Source organism: Macrobrachium rosenbergii, chromosome 51 (genome assembly GCF_040412425.1).
Source record: "Macrobrachium rosenbergii isolate ZJJX-2024 chromosome 51, ASM4041242v1, whole genome shotgun sequence".
Lineage (NCBI taxonomy): Eukaryota > Metazoa > Arthropoda > Malacostraca > Decapoda > Palaemonidae > Macrobrachium > Macrobrachium rosenbergii.
In genome coordinates, this window is record NC_089791.1 from 17,931,574 (window position 1) to 17,949,183 (window position 17,610).

Sequence of the window (17,610 nt, forward strand, 5' to 3'; positions counted from 1 at the left end):
AAAGTCATTGTCACTGTGTAATATGGATGCATTTTCGTTGTTTCTTTGTTTTACCCAAATGACACATAACATCTGTTCCAAGTTTAGATTTACCAGATCGTGAGTCAAAATGTGGGGTGTTGGGATGCATTTGCACTCTAACTATCGCCAGGCACACACTGAATAGAGTACAGTAAAGTCATGCGAAATAGCAGGCAAGCGATAAGCTGGTCGAGGAAACTTGCCAAGCAAGTTCATATCTGCATCTCGTCACGTAATCAGTGTGTTCGTCTTTCGTAAGTATCCCTACAAAATATGTGTTTACGATATTTTAAATGTACTGAAGTCGCCTGTAAATGCACAGACAATGATGATCATAAAAATACCATATTGAAAAAATGCAAGTCATGTTTGAGCGATATCTTCAATCACTAATCTGAACCCATTGACCTTTGTCCTGAGGTAAACAAACTGGTGGAGTCAAAACATGTTCATTAAAAAGCAGAACTGTTCTCTGTGTGGCAACTCGATTAATTTAATACTTTTACTCTTAAGAGCCTATACCCTACGTTGTTCTTATGAATGATGGTTAATTGTTTAATCTAATATAATCAAACCACGTAGTAACTCGAAAGTAGCCACAGAATCATTAGTTTTTTTAAAGTTGCATGCGGACCAACAACCCACGTCAAATCCACGTGTATTTTTTTAGCAAAAACAAGTATTTTCATAGTGAGTCCGTGTCATATTAGATATCTTATATATTGATATCTTATATTTTTCCAATCAAATTTATTTTCATAAACGCATGATGGTGGATTAGTCGAGACGGTTAGCAAACGATAACATTATCTGGTTTTTTACTAAACGCACCCATGGATAGGTTTCACTTGCAATTCTATGTCGAACCTGAACCGTACTTTTTGAGAATTTGACACTTGGGAGGACTTCTGCGGACGTGACTGTTATCTTCTCCCGTGATTGTTGTCAGGTATTAAAAACAAGAATCAACCTTTTGTCCAGTACCGCATTGTAGACCTGTGGGTGTTAATGTATATTTTATATTGTAAGGAGATGGCAGTGGGCGTTAAAGCTATTGTGACCTGCTATATAATAAAGCTGAGATGTATGGCTGGTCTTAGCCTGTGTCGGGGCTACGGCATATTCCAGTTGTCTGAACCATTGTTAGTTACCCGTGTGGTTTTATTCTCCATCTAATCTAAGTAGATAACAAAAGGCGAAACGCCCATTGAGCATCATTTGATTAAGTCAAAGGTTGTAAAACAACACGTCAAAAGTTTGTCAAATGAAGGTCCAGGCTACGGTAGTGTATGCTTAAGCAGACGTTCATGTGAACAAATTATTCATAGTACGTAGGGTAGGTATGTACTTTGTGGTGATCAGTACTTGCTAAGGCCGTGAATTAGCCTTTAGAAAAATATGAGCCTAGCCAACTGTGAAGTTATAAAGGATGGCGTGCACACCATATGGGGTTATTACTAAATGTTTTGTAGGGGAAGATCTGCCGTTATTTTAGTGGTAATTCTAAGGAAGACTCTGCATGGATATATTGTTTATTAATGAGATATTTTTACTGAATGGTATAGAAAATGGTGTGCTTATGCTGGGCTATGATGCAGTACAGGCAAAAATAACTTCTGGAAATTTTACTGCCTAGCTTATATTTGTATGTTAATCCTCAAAGGGCTGCTAGTAAACATGGCAACCAAGAAAATTTTCCTGCACATGCAGAGCTCATCTTTAGAGTTACCATTTTTAGTTTCAACCAGAAACTCAATAACCTAAATTAAAATGTCATCCTACCATTTTGTCATATTTAGTTTTGCACTGAAATACTTGAGGTCCCAATGCTGTGGCTAATGCCTTTCCTAAATTTCATAGCCTATATTTATACTAAATAACACTTTCCCATATTTTAGGAAGTGGTGGCTCCCATATTTTAGGGAAGTGGTGGCCTATATGTCTCCAACAGAAATTATAGATTTGCATGACTCATCACAGGCTATCCTAACCTGTTAGAAATTTATTACTGTAGATAATAATGCATAAGTCACTTTTAGGTTAAACTTACGAAATATGTGAAACAAGGCACAGTACATATAGTTGTCTAATCATTTTTTTACATGAATTTAGAGAATTCAGCATTAATATGCTTCGGAAATGCTGGTTATGTATTAAAGCCCCTCCATGGACACACACACACACACACACACGGGGTTGGTCAATGACCTGGTTTTTAACCAGTTTGTTGTGTATGTGATAAGTTGGTACTGTGTGTTTAGTGTGTTTAATATTTTGTGTAGTGTGGATGCATTCTAACAGTACTGGTGGACAACAGAGGGAACAGGTATTTTGGAGGAAAAAGCATAAACTCATGAGCTGGTGCCTACCTGACCCTGGGGATGAGCAAGTTTTATCTGAATCCTCAAGTTTAAATGACCATGGTTGATGTAAATTGCGCATTGAACATAAGGTTGCATCCTAACCTTATCCAGAGTGCTGTATCCTACGTAAGATTTGTTAATCAAAGATGCCACAGCCATTACTAAATGACCTAGGATTCAATGATACTAAAACCACCTAGCAGACAAAACTTTAAAACAATTGTCATTGGTAAAGTCATGACAACATATGAGAAAGCCTTTGTCAGTGGTTAATTGTAAATGTTGTAATTATGAAAGAGATAGATGAAGGAAATATAATTGAAGAATTTCTTGATAATATAGTTACATAAATTAATATAATTTCACCTACCTACATTATTTTCTGTGTAACATTTTTGGTATAGGTATAAAAAGAAAAAGGTCTTAGAATTCACAGAAATAATTTATTGACACTTACTACTCTTTATCGAATTATCTGTTTAAGAGTAAATTATTACCATTAATTTTTTTGTTGAAAGCTGGTTTTGGTTAAAACTAAATTACCTCCTTAAATAATCTAACCTTGTCAAAACTAACCTATATATGTATGTTTACCTCCCCAGAGGCTTCATCTGTGTGCCTCCATTTCTGCACCCCACCACCAGTTGCTTTACTGCTGTGTTTCCATTTGTGTAACCCCAATCCAAATTTAGTTTATTGACTGAAAAGTAAGGCATCTAACTATCATGACATAACTTGGGCCTTGGTCTCAGTACCTGCCTACTTTTACCATTTTTTTTACTCTGATATGAGGAGTCAAAGTCAAGTTTTATCAGTGTCTTTCTTAGTAGATCAAGACTGTCCTAGGTTTATCTAGAAGCTGTCAAAGTTGTGGTTATAAGTTAATTGAACTTACTGCCAATAGAACTTGAAATGCTTTAAAAACCATGTTTTGTTGTAACTCCACTCATGTCTCCCAGTATTATAGGTCTATGAAATAAACTGGGGTTGATGTGCAAAAAAAAAAAGTTCAGTAGTCATCATAAACACAATTAAATGCAAAGAAAATTACTATATGAAAACTAAGCTCTCTATACTAATTCATATAATCACATATTTCATTGGCAGTGCTGCACTAGGCTAAAATGTATCACAAACATAACTTCTTATGCCTAATAAGACCAATCCTTTTCAACATAACCAGACCAAGTGCGAGGGACAGGTGTGTATGGTTAATCCCTGTCTTTGTCTCCACATTTGTTTTTGTCTAAATGTAGGCTTAGGCTTTTCTTTGATATCCTAGCACATATAAAACACCATTTTTTCTTCAGGGTGTAAGCCTTATATGTCAGGTCCTTGGATGAGCTTATAGTAAACAAGGGTGAGTTTTTTACATTAGAATGTGAATATAAATGAATAAACTAGTACAGTACTGTATGACCACAGATTCAAGTACACAACAGTATTTGTATTGATGCACTATTTACAGAAAACTTATGTAATTTCCTTGAATAGAATGAAGATAACTTAGAAATAGAAAGAGTAAAGGCAACTATCACTTAAAGTAATGGATTTTCAGCAACTGGAAAAAAATAAAAATACTACCATAATGCTAACAATAATGTAGTAGTGCATTTTGTTGAAAGCATGAGCCAGTCCAAATACTGTAGTTGAAAAACAAACCTAGGATTATAAGGAATGAGTTGATGAGTTGGTATTTGAGGTTTGTTCAAGGAATGTATTGAGGAGTTAATATTTGAAGAGTTTGTTCAAGGAAGTATTCGCGAATAAATTAGTTTTGTTCTTCAAGATACAAACCTCATCTTTTACGTGAAATCTAACTTCAGTAGCAGCTGGTTCAGTTGTTGAAGCTTGATAATAGGGTCTACAAATCTGATTGCAGCCAGTGTAGGGTAGTGGTAACCATCCAAGATTAGTCTGTGCCGGCGTCAGTTTTCCTTCAGTCATCATGCTTTGTAGGTGGCATCTTACACTCTGCCACAACAGTTGTTGAAGCTACTTCAACTTGTGTTTCTGTGTCTGAATGGTTTTACTTGGGAACTGGGTTCTTTATTCCTAAATATAAGGTGGTAATAAGCTACACTAGCATGGGGCCTTGTTATCTTTGGCACCACACATACAGGATGAACAGGTTACAAGTTATCTCTTCCCTGCTTACTTATGGGACCTACAAAATAACATTTCTGAGTGGAAGATCTATGTCTGTTATGGTCTCGAGACAGACCCTCCCATCAAAGGGTAATTCCCACATAAAGACAAGGGTTTGTATCCTCGCAGGAATAAATTAAAATTAAGATAATTTGCATGTTTCCCAAGTACAGTGCATATACAAATCTGAAATGCTGTATTTTACTGTACAGTATCATAATTCCTACTCTGTAACCACCCTCAGTTGCATCTTTGACCAAAGGAAAACTGACCTGTGAAACTGCATACATGGATGATTACACAGAGTCCGAACACTGCCTTCTGTCTTATTTGAAAACCAGTTACCAAGCTTTAACAACCGTAACCAGTTGCTGTCGAAGGTATCCATGTTAAAGATTTATGGGTATGTATGCAGTATGTTGGAAAAAATGCAAATTAGTCTAAAAATTTTCCATTTTGCAACCTCCTGCAATTTTGAGGGATGTGTGAAAAAGCACGTTTCCCAGATTCTTTGAAACACCAGGCAGGACCAACAATAGAAAGATTTTTTCTCAAACTGTTACTTCAGATGTCAGGCCAAGTAAAGAAGTCAACCTTGGATCTAACTAGCAGTTGGCCCATTTGCCATGGGTATCGTGGAGAATTATTGCTTCATGAAACTTATTTCGATAGTCTCCTTAAAAGCGCTGGAGTAATCAATATGTCTTTAAGGGCTCCAGAACTTTGAACTCTCATGCAGAGCTTTGAGCTCTTTTCCAGGGTCCTAAGCTCCTTTTTTAAGACTTTATGAACTCTGATTCCTTTAAAACAGCAGTATACATAGTTTTCTTGAATTCTTCATGATCTCAGAAGCTTTTCATAGGAATCTGAGCTTCAAGTCATTTAAATAGGCTGCCTTCTGCCTAAAAAGCCCATTAAAATTTTAGAAATTAATGGTTTCCATTTAAAGAACCATTGTTTTTTTAAGGTATGTTACTATCTTCCCAGAAACTTGATGGCAGATCCACGCAAAAAAAAATTGTAAGTAAGGGGAGGAAAAGTTAAGTATACCCTAGTTTAACCAGACCACTGAGCTGGGATTAATAGCTCTCCTAGGGCTAGCCCGCCAAGGATTAGACTTATTTTATGTGGCTAAGAACCAGTTGGTTACCTGGCAACAGGACCTCAGTTAAGTATATAAATAGTTTACCAGACCACTGAGCTGATTAACAGCTCTCCTAGGGCTAGCCTGAAGGATTAGGTTACCTAGCAACAGGACCTCACGTGGTTATTGTGGAATCTGAACCACATTGTAACGAAAGAAATTAATTTCTATCACCAGAAATAAATTCTCTAATTCTTCATATTGCCAGTCGGAGAATCTAACGCAGGACCAGCAGAGTGCTGGCTGAGAAACGATACCCACCTGGCTAATGAGGAACGAGATATACACAAAATCTATAACTTGGAGATGTTTAGATTGATGATACAGTATGAGCCACTTGAACAGGCTAAGGCGGCATTTGTAAATCAAGGGTTTATATCTGAAATATATATTTTTTTTTGTATCAAGGCATTTCAAACCTTGTAAATTTATCTTATATTTAAGAAAGTGTAAGTAGGGTTTGTGCAGTACTGTACAAGACTTTGAACAATATAGATAAAAATTCTGAAATGCAGAAATGAAAAGGTAGTTTTTATAAGGTATTGTTTATCAATCCACTACATAAGGAATAAAAAGAAATACTTTATATATAGATAAGAGGATGTTCTCTGCAATTTAGTATTAAAAGTGAATATATAAGCAGTGGGTATATAATATAGTAAATTACTATACCTTATTGACTGTTACTTGATGTAAAATTAATTGTTGAAAGTAATGTACAAGTTATGAAAATAATTGTTTTTTCTACTTCAGGTTGCAAGATGACTGTTACAATAACAGCAGAAACATGTTTACAAGGAGCCTGTAGAAGTTGTGGCAGCCACCCATTTAGCAAAATTCCCAATGATCATGACCCTAACATTGTAGTGTAATACTGTAGGAGTAAAACAACAGATGGAAGAAATTACACAAAGAGAGTTGCTCTTGTTAAGTAATGTCCTGCACGCCTGTGCTGAGAAGGGTAAGAACATCTTACTGTAATGTCTAGGGTTTTGAATAAGGTTAATATAAACTTAATAATGTAGAATCTTACTGCACAAGTACACTTTCAGATATCTCAATAATGGTGAAAAGTATGCCTTCTTGTAGATAGTATTAGATGTGTGACAACTAGTACTGTAGGTGCAATAACAATATCACATCATACTAATGAGAATGCAGGCTGGTTCTTGGCGAATTGTCTCCATGAACACTCCTTATTCTTCATTTACTGTATTTCAGTGTAAATTGATGCAATGTTTGGTAATTGCTTAATTATATGTAATTTGAATTGGATGAATGTACTATTATACTGTGTTTTGTTTTGTGAATGCTATATTTTAAAAAATTTGGAACTCTATTAACAGACTCACGCTCTGCTCAAGCAGAAGTTTGATTTCGTGAAGCCATTGCAGACAGTTTATTGTTGACTTCAGGAAACCTTAGACAAACCTTATTTTTCTCTAATCAGCGCAGTAGACCTCAATGATTTTCATTGCAATTAATGTACTGAGATTTTGAACAACCATTGGATTATGACAACTGTTGAGGTATTTGGAATTTCTAAGTGTAGATGTGTTCCTCAGGTCATCACAAATGTAGATTCACCTTAAACATATACTTAGTGTTATGATGTTTGCTAAGACAGTGGTAATTTTTAAGGTTCAGAGAACATGAAAATATACCTTCAAGAAATGCAAATATACTACTTGTCATCATATGCTGTCACTAGAAATCTTACTGAGTACCAAGAATCAACACAGATTCTTAAATAACAGATAAGTTCCAAAGCAGCTGGTGGAGAATTAAAAAATCATTGGGGTGAGATAGTTTTGACGGTCAAAGAGGATTAGCGGAAAGTAGAATATGATCCCATAAGAAAAGTAAAAATGATTTCCACAAGAGTACGTCAGGGAACCACAACACATACTAAATGAGGATGTGGTTACTGACATGATCTTTAGACAGATGTTGCATGAAATAACACAAGGCAAAAAACAGACTTTACTGACTTTACACTGATAGCTAGAGCTGATCTTGAATACATGGCAAAAATGCAAAGTAAGAGCATTTTCTTTACTCTGACTAGACCAGTTTCATTTCATGATTGTTTATACTGTGCATATAAATTTTGCTTGTTTTATTTTTAAACTATGCATATAAATTTACTTGTTTTCAACAGTTGTCATAATACAGTACTGTAAATATAGGCTGTAGCAAATTTTTATACCAAATTTTTTTAGAAATATATTGTACATGTATGATTTTCTTTGCACACAAGTGGGCTTTATTTTCTAAAATTTCTAATGCCCCCAGTTCTAGAAATGTCTAATAGCCCATATATGTAAAAGAGTGCATGTTGCACTGAGGATGCAAGGTTGCTAGAAGAGCAGCTGAGATCATCATACATTACAATGGTAATTAGATGATTGAAATGCCAGAACTAGCGTTAGACAGTTAGGATAATAAACATATTAATGTGTCTAGAGGCAATTAGGTCATCATCCTGCTTAGGACTTTACATTTTAGTTGTTTAGTTTAGGATAAAATCTCATTAGAGGTAAAATGTATAATCACAATTTTGTTCATGAGACTTACCTGCCAGATATATATAGCTGTATTCTCCGGTCTGACCAGAATTTCAGAATTTCTTGGCTGCGAGTGGCCGGGTCAGGTGGTTAGTACCCATTCCCGCCGCTGGGGCGCGGTATCAGGAACCATTCCCATTTCTATTCAGATTTTCTCTGTCGCCGGACTGTCAGCACACCTGTTGTCAGTTCCTCCACTTTTGAGTTCGAAATTTGTTGTCACTTAAGTATTTTGGTTTTTTTGGTATTAAACTGGATCTGTGACTTGGCATACGCTCTTTGTGGACCGTTTTGATTTTTGCTTTTGACTTTTCTTATAATTAAGATGTCTTACCTCTAGCTATCCAGGTCTCCAGCTTGGGTGAACAAGGTGAGGCTATCAAGACTTTGATAGTTCCTCACTCTTTATGTATATATGTAAGGGTGTTCAATGCTCTGCGATAATCGGTAATGAATGTGGGATTGTCTGAGGGTGAGTGGAAGAAATATGAAGCCTATATGCTTAAATTGGAGCGTGATAGGCTGAGGAAATCTTCCTCTAGAGTGCATCCTTAGTTGGACAGTCTGGGTTTTCTCCGACTAGTACCCTGTAATAAATTTATTACTAACCCTGTAGTTTGTTGCTGCAGAAGGTAATTCCCTGGCTCTTTCGTGTGGAGTCAGTGCGTGCTCTTGAAACTAAAGTGAATGCAATTCAAACGCATAGTGTTAGTTCTAGTGCCTATGTTGTGGAGGGGCGTCAGATCGGCCTATAATGCCTCCTAGGCCTGGACCTCTGTCGAACTCCCAGGACCAGGGAGGGCATGTCGAAAGTCGCATGAGGGTTACGGGGCTTCCCACCGATCTGGCGCCCCTTCGCAGGTCCTGATGACGCTACCCAGGCTGCCAGGGGATCGTGCTCAGGCACGCATCCTGAAGGATTGCTCTCGCCCTCCGACACGTCCTCCCGCGCCAAGGGTTGAGCTCGGTTGGACTCTACGCCCTCTTAAGAGAAGGAGGAGAGGGCGCTTCACGCCCTCTTCCTCTAGACGTTGTACTCTCCCGAAAAGTTGCGTGGATTTTCCTCTGCAGAAGAGAATAAAGTGTTTTTCGAATGATCACTCTACTCGACCCTGTCGCTAAGGCAAGGGCTAGAGCTTCTTCCCCTGTGGAAGGAAGTATACGTCTCTCGCCCCTTTCCTTCTCTCAGGTTCAGCCCTTCTCCGAGTGGCTTCTCCAGCAGTAAAGATTTTGTTGGGTTTGCAACAACAGCTGGATGCTCTCATGAACCTTTCAAGATTCGTGTCTGCCTGTTAAGAGGTGCAGTCTTCACCGTCTCCCGTCAGAGCGATACAGAGCGGCTGTCGTCAGAGAGAGTGTTTAGTGGCTTCCCTATTCGTCTTCCCCGTTGAGGTGTTGGCCTTTCTCTTGTCTGCCCGCCAGAGCGCTGTCTTGCTCTTCGCGGCGCTTTCTCACGCTGAATAACCTGCCCTCGACGCTTCGGCAGCATCGCTTTCAGCTACACGCCAGCGCCACGCTGTGACTCTCTTCTGAGTACTTGCCCACCCAGGAGCCTCGCCGTCACGTCATGACGCCCGCCGCTTCGCTCGCGATAGCTTCAAGTCTTGTGTTGACACCGCATCAGTTGTTCATCATGTCGCACAACTACCCGCTTCAACATCTGATGTCCTTAATTTAGCCAGTACCTTGGCAGTACATATACTAATTGGAACGATACAGAAGATTAGCATGGCTCTTACGCCAAGAGATGACACATGTAATTGAAGCTGCCCACATTTTTATGTTACTATAATGTACTCTAGTTAGCTTCGTTTCAAGGAGTTCCGCCACGTGACTCGAATCGGAACTACTTTCTCACCACTCACTCAGACCCACCAGCTGCGGAAGAACATCCTCTTCGTCACAGCCTTTGTATGAAGAGAAACTCTTTCGTCTTCTTCTTCCTCTGATTATCAGACTCTGGCTTTTTTTCTTAGGGATCTGTTTTCCTGGAGACTTTTCAACCGTCGGCTCCTCTCTCTCCACCCTCGCAGTTGTCTTTTGTCTTAAGGGAGCGTTTGACGAAAAAATCGAAATAAATTTCTGGGATATTTTATATATGGCATCATACATATCCCTGACTATCTTCTCAGAAAGTTTTTATTTAAAAGTTCGCCACAGTTAGAAGTTATAAACAAAACAGTAACCTATCATAGTCAAATTACATTTTTCTATAATGTAATGATATTGTCAATGCTCGTGGTAATTTCCTTTAGCTATGAAATAATATCTAATGCGATCTATGGCAACCTGTGGACATAGTACGCATCAGCTTTAAAGACAGGAATGCCCGCAGGGCAGTCCAGCGTGGCAGTCAGTCAGTAGCAGCTCAGGCTTGACTAAGTAAACGTTGCGCTGGCCAACCTCAGCACGTGTTTGCTTTTCGCTTCTTTTAGCTTCATTTAAGCGAGTTATATTACTTTGCAGGTCTATTTTTGGCTTTTCATTATGTCATAAAACATCAAACTGTAACGGGCAAGCAACAAACAGCACAGAGAAACAAAAAATATCGCTTTTTCTCAAAACTAAAGTTATCGACATTCAAACTGCATCTCCTTCATAAACGCTTTTTGATCTAAGTACAAAAAGTAAACGAAAGCTAAATGTTTCCAGATAACAAAGGGCTTCCATAGGAAGCAACATGAGACCCGCACCACGAGAAAGAGTTTTTTCCGAAGAATGTCACTTCCAAGAGAGGTAGCAAGTGACTCCCTTTGCAGCAGGCTTCATTTTGCACAAGCCTGGAAAGAGTGAGGTGCAGACGTTTGGTCCTCACTACTGTTAGGAGAGTTACTTGATTCCCTTCCTTGTCTCCTCTTTTTTTTTTGTTTCCCAACTGCCTTCCTGTCAAACAGAAAATTGTTTGACCTGCTTTCAACAGATGTTGAGCGGAGAGTGGAACAGGGATATTGGACTCAGTGTTCGAGTTTTACTACAGATTGTTTCTAGTCCGGAACTTTCAGTAGGCTGGAGACCCGATCTTGGGCGTCAACGAATTCGAACAACTTGGTCCGGAAGGAAAAGTTCAAGATGGAGACCTCGCAGTCAATAGCCTACTAGAGCCCTTCATCCCGGGATTGATGGTATCTTGGATCTCCAAGATACTTATCTTCACGCCCCAATTCATCCACGTTCCGTGAAGTATCTCAGGTTGTCTTGGGGACTAGACGTACCAGTTCAGGCTCTGCTTTGGACTCTGCATTAACGCCATACCACGTTGAAAACGCCGCTACGTCCGATCAGCGGTTAAGCAACGCGGTCTGGTCAGTACTTGGATGGTTGACCGCCTGGGAACACCAGATGCTGTTGGCGTCATTTTGCTCGAGGGTTTACACGCCTCATGAAACGCGTTGCGTGCAGTTGCATCTGTCGCATCAGGATCTCACTCTACTTGGATGACTGGTTGATTCGGAGCCGCCGTCGAAGAGAAGGTATGGAGGACCTTCAGTTGACTCTGCAACTCGCGGAAGTCCCTGGACTTCTGGTCTGTGGGAGAGTCGAGCTGATCCCCTCACTGTCCATTGTGTCTGGGAATCTGTTCTACCAGCGGTTTTTATAGCGTCTCCACGTCAGAAGAACGGCAACTTCTATGTACGAAAAAGTTTGCCTTCTTGGAAAGGAAACATGCTAGGTGAAGGAAGGAATGAGTCTGCTGGGGCCATTTCACGCTGGAGGATTTGTTTTCTGGGGAGTCTGCATCTCAGGCCTCTTCAGTTCTTTTGTTGAGAACTGGACAAAGCAAGGAAGACTTGAAAGAGGAATTGAGAATTCTTCCTTATATAAAGAGGATCTGTGGTGGTGGCTCGATCCAACCGAATTGTAGAAAGGGATCTCCTCAAGTTCTGAACTAACTTCTAATTGTTGTTTTTCCACGGTCTTCAACAGGTTAGGGCAACACTAGAAGGGAGAGAAAGTGTTAGGAACCTGGAGAGAGGAACAGGTGTCCTGGCACATCGACTTCAAAGATTTGGCGGCTATCTTTTAGCTCCTCGCCAATTCTTCGAGTCCAAGTTTTTGCATTCGTGTTCTAGCAAACTCAGGACAATACTTGTTCCCTGTTCAGCCTTACAGAGAGATTCTTTGAGCCTATGCTCGCAACATTTCGATTCTCAGAGTTTTGTGGCAGAGGTCGAAAATGTTCGAGCAGACCTGCTCTGTTGGTTGGCTTTATCAACTCCTGCGAGGAAGGAATGGCCCCCTTCATCAGGTTTGCCAAAGATTTTTGAAAATTTGGGGTCGCCATCTTGTGGATATTTTCACGACCTCAAGAACAGCGAGGCTCCTCTGTAAAGCTCATCTGTACTGACCCTGGGGCAGTTCAGGAGAAGGTTGCTCTTCCCTGGGATTGGACGGGAATAGATGTTTACGCCTTTTTCCCGTTCTAAATTCTGGGAGAAGTCATCGCAGTTGGGACCTCACAAAGGGACGAGGGATGACTCATCCCCATGTTTTGGCCTTGAACCACTGGTTCTCGGAGTTTCTCTTCTGGTTGGTAGAGCCTGCTCATACAAACCCACTTCCACGAGATATCTTTGAATCTCCCCGCTCCTGAACCTGACTGCTTTCAGACTAGGCTAAACTTACCGTGAGCGAGGGGTTTTTTCTGGCCAGGTGGCACGGGCCATCGCTAGAGCAAGTTCTTCATCTAAAGGATATCTAGCGAAGTGAGCAACCTTCAAAGGTTGGTGTAGAAAGAAGGCTTTTCTCTTCCTCTATCACTGTGAGCCAGGTTGTGGATTTTTCCACTTAAGAGAAAATCTTCGATAGCAGTTCACTATCAAGTGTTATCGGACATGCTTTGATTGTATTCAGACACAGAGGGATTAGTTTGTCTGACAACAAGGACCTCCACGATCTTCACAGAGCTCTTTAAGACGCCAAGGTTTCACTCAGCTGATTTCCCTGCTTGGAACTTGGACGTAATGCTCAAGATTTTTATGTTTAGTCCTTTTGAGCCTCTCCACTGTCTCTTAAAGGATGTTACTGAAACGGCATTCCTCGCGGCGCGAGAGTGAGGAGAAGTTCGAGGTCCGTCATGTGGGCTTCCAAGAACACAATGCTTTGTCTATTCTTTAAGCCCCTAAGTTCTTGGCTAAGAATGATAGGTCTTCTAACCCTTGGCCTAGACACTTGAAATTAAAGGTTTAGCAGACCTTGGCTGGACAGGAACCTGAGGGAGTTCTATGTCCAGTTGTGAGCTCCTCAAGTACCTTTACCTTAAAAAGAACACAGACACTCGTGGTCCATTGATGTTTATGGTGTTCTGTGAGGCAACCAGTTAAACCTATGTCAAGAATGCTGGCATTCAGCTTCATTAGGGGACGATCGTGGGACTCACACTCTAGTTGTGACGACTCCAACTTCAAGTTGTTGGAGAGTTAACGCTCACGCAGGTGAGGGCAGTTGCTACCTCCATGGCGATTCAAAGAAAAATGGTACTCAGTGACATTTTTAGTGCCACATTTTGGCGAAGTCAATTCGGTGTTTGCCACACTCTCTGGCAAGATGTTTAGGTAGCATTTAAATTGCTTTCGCTGGGACCATAGCATTGCTGCTTCAGCAACCTTGGGGACAAGGGTAACTCTGATCCTATCCCTTTTTAATTGTGTTTTTTTGTGGTTGTTGGGTCGACTACCGAGGCAGTCTTCCCAACCTTTGCAAACTAACGCTTTAGGTGTTGGTTGGGTGGTTAGTAATGCTCTTTTGTCCTCTTTGTATGGGCTCATGATCTAGTCACATTGTGGTCACGCCCCGTTGACAGATCATCTAGAAGTCGCCAGCTATATAGGTCACCACCGCTGGGGTCTCAGCAGAAGCAGACTAGAGTGACAGTAACCACCAGTCAGCTACGCTATCAGATAAGGAAAACCAAAATAATTTTACCAATAATTGGTTTTTCCCTATTTCTTGGCTGTCTCTACCCCTCCAAAGGTGGTATTCAGCTATATATATATCTGGCAGGTAAGTCTCATGAACAAAATGATATTTTAATGATAAAATAGAGTTTGTTCATACTACCTGGCAGATATATATAGTTTATATTGCCCTCCCTCCTCCCTCAGGAGACAGTGGCGTTAGAAAATCTGAATAGAAATGGGAATGGTTCCTGATACCCGCCTCCCAGCGGCGAAATGGTACTAACCACCTGACCGGCCATCATGCAGCTTGACAATTGAAATTCTGTCGGACCTCGGAGAATACAGCTATATATATATCTGCCAGTAGTATGAACAAACTTTATTTTATCATTAAAATATCATGTTTATGGCACTGAATGACAACAGTAAGCTTCATATTCATATGATGAGAATTGCCTAGTGTTTTTTTACCAATAAGATGCAATGCTGCATTTTACAAGATTTTCTCTTTGCTGTTACCAGATATAATTTGTTTTATCAAAGGGTTCATCTATATTATTACACTCTGGATCAGTACTTAGTCATTCTGTGAGATGTGATAACAGGTGTGTAATTTCAAACCAGGAGATCAGATACCTTGGAGTTGAGAAATTGACTTTTCATTTATTATGGTGATGATTATGAGTCTTGGACATTAAACCCTTTGTACTCCATACTCAAACTATTGCATTGGAAAAGGTGGTGCTTACTAGGATTACCACTTAAAGTTTTGCTGGTAGATAAGGGTCAAGATAATATTCTTCAGCGGCGAATCCTTCTGATCATTCATGATAACCTCTTCTTCACTGACAAATTGGTTTGGGGCATGGGGGTACCACCATTCAAGACTATTGCATAGTACCGGGTACATGAAAGTGGTAATGCTGCGTGACTACTAACCTTTCTCTTTTCAGCTCAAGACTCTTATGATTTCTTAAATTCGGTTTGAAGGGTTTGAAGCAAAACAAACAGTATTGCCACTGCCAGGCATATGATGAAGCAAAACCATTACTGCTGGCTATAGATTCAGACATTTCGATATATACTCTGTATACATACATGTACACACATACGCATATAGTATCTCTCAAATAGATTATAAAAAAAAAATTTAGCATAGTATTTGGAACAAGTGTAATCTGTCACTGAAATAGATGAAAAGGTTACATGGCAATACTCACTGTATTCATGCGTGGCAAGTGGAAGGGAATGTCAGCTCACTTTGCGTTTTTTGGCAGTATAGAGGGTATCTACTAAGCTTGGATACAAAGTGTCCAGCCCCTTGGGAGGTACATAAAAAAAATAAATGTGCGATATGTATCTACACATATGTATATATATATACACCGAGAAATTCTGTTTGGTAGTGAAGCATGGTGTTTTACGTTTTGTTTAGTGAACGCAGTGTTTACGTTTGTTTTTTCCTCAGTAAAGAAGAGGTTAAAAGCTTTTCTGATCATTGACACCCTTTCATTGGCTGATAAAGCTCTTATGTCAACAACTACAATTTTACAGTGTGTTGTTCTTATACCCACAAGTTTGGTATAGGATGTTTAGCTTATCTAAATCGAAAGCCTTGAAGATAACTAGAAACTTAGGAACCTAGAAAAAGATTTTGTCTATAGGTGGTCTATATATTTACCATTTTTATACAGTTTACTGATCAGCAAGAATAGCTTGTTGCCTTTGACCACAGTAGTGTCATCTTTGTTTACATCGTAATGTATTTTCTTGGAGAATGTCTAGATTATTCCAGGTTTCTTCATTGCTCAATTTAACCAATTCCTGACAAAATTTGAGGACAGGTAGAGAATATTCTGTTTGTCTTGGACGGTGAAGTGTGAAATAGCAGCTACTGCAGTAAGAATTATAAGTGTGTACATCTCTTTCATGTCAAGTACATGAGTTGATTGAGAATAGCTAAACTATAATTCACTGTTTACTTTATTCTCAGTGAGCATGTCCCAGGAAAGTGTTCTGAGGGGGAGGGTATGACTTTGTTTACCAGTTATTACATACTGATCCTTGCTGTGACTAAGGTCATTATCAAGAAATAATTTTCTAGACATTTAAGTGCAACGTGGATGTTTTATTTATTCTGAATTATGGAAAAAAAATTAATTTAAGGATTTCTGTTTCTCCTCTTACTGATAGAGTAGAATCTGTTAAGTTGTGTACATGGAAAGTTATAGAAATTGTATAATTGAACCATGATAACTTAGGCAAGAAAGTCAATTTTGGAACTGAGGTATCTTGTGCCTAGTGAGTGTCAGGCTGATTGTGGGTATTACTGTCTGTCAGGAATTGACTCTGTTTTATGGTATTGTCTTTGCATTAGTTTGTATGAACATTTGATATTGTTATGTTATTATTGTCTTTGCATTGGTTTTGTATGAACATTTGAAACCCCTTTGTCCAGTAACTCTGGTGTTTGTATACTGTCTGACATGAATGATGTGTGGAATTTGGTTAGTAGTTTAGGCATATTCAGGTTTATGTTTTGTATATGGTCTTGACATGATTGCTGTGTGCAGTTAAGGTTATTTAGTTATTGAGTATATTCATTGTAAATTAGAACTACCGGTAATGTAATTGCAGACGCCTGGTCTAAGCTAAATTTTACTCTGCATGCGTGTGTGTTTTTTTACTGTATTTTGTGTCTAGAAAACTTTTCATCTGTAGAAAAATCATTGTTAATGTTCTTCTATTTCATACTGTATGCCTCATATCATGATATTTTGTTGTCCATGTTTTCCAAGCTGCTGGGTAAGTCTTGTAATGTGGTAGGTTTTCTGAATTTCTATATGCACTGTATGGCACATGCTTTGTTAGTTTACCACCCACTTCAGTTCAATTTCACTCTTCCACATTATCTGGTATTTTTCTCAAAAATAGTGATAATAGAATGAAGTGTGGAAGGCCTTTGAAAACCAGAACAAAAAGTAAAATAAATTTATATACATTACATATACAGTTTTTGTCATGTTATATAATTATTCTTGGAGAATATGTTCCTCAGTTTATATTTTAACAGATCAGTCATAAATTACTGATCAAACAAATACATTGCATTAGCCGAAGTCAGTGCTTGGGTTTCATTGTTAAGGCTTCTTAAATTATGGAATGTAAAGTAGAATTGTAGCATATTTACATATGTTGCATAGCAGTAAAGGGCAGTCATGGAGCTTTGGTAAACAGAAGTATAAGTATGTTATTTGTTATGTAGGCCTTAGAGAAGCTGATAGTTTGTTTTAATAACGTATCTTGCAAGAAAATTAGTTCTTGCTGTCAATTTAGTTTGTATGAAATATGCCTTGAAATCCTAAAACTGTAATGCAAGTTTTTTTTCATCCTTTGTTATATAGACTTTTTTATGCTCCCTGTTGTCTTAAAGGTACTTGGCTCAGAAAGGTGCCAACTTGACACTTTTA

At 39.0% G+C, this 17,610-nt stretch overlaps 1 protein-coding gene and 1 pseudogene across 3 annotated transcripts in view; both read left to right on the plus strand.

The window, feature by feature from the left end:
• Positions 1–250: 250 nt before the first annotated feature.
• LOC136833153 (PRELI domain-containing protein 2-like) overlaps positions 251–17,610 on the plus strand; it is a 97,501-nt gene continuing 80,141 nt past the window's right edge. For 2 of the 3 annotated variants that reach the window (XR_010851372.1, XM_067094851.1), the window contains exon 1: positions 862–970. The gene's annotated coding sequence lies outside the window, so the exon portion shown is untranslated. Of the gene's footprint in view, positions 276–861; positions 971–17,610 lie in introns of those variants that run through there. The other variant, XM_067094853.1, reaches the window with a different exon arrangement.
• LOC136833598 (U6 spliceosomal RNA) lies at positions 9,925–10,023 on the plus strand (annotated as a pseudogene).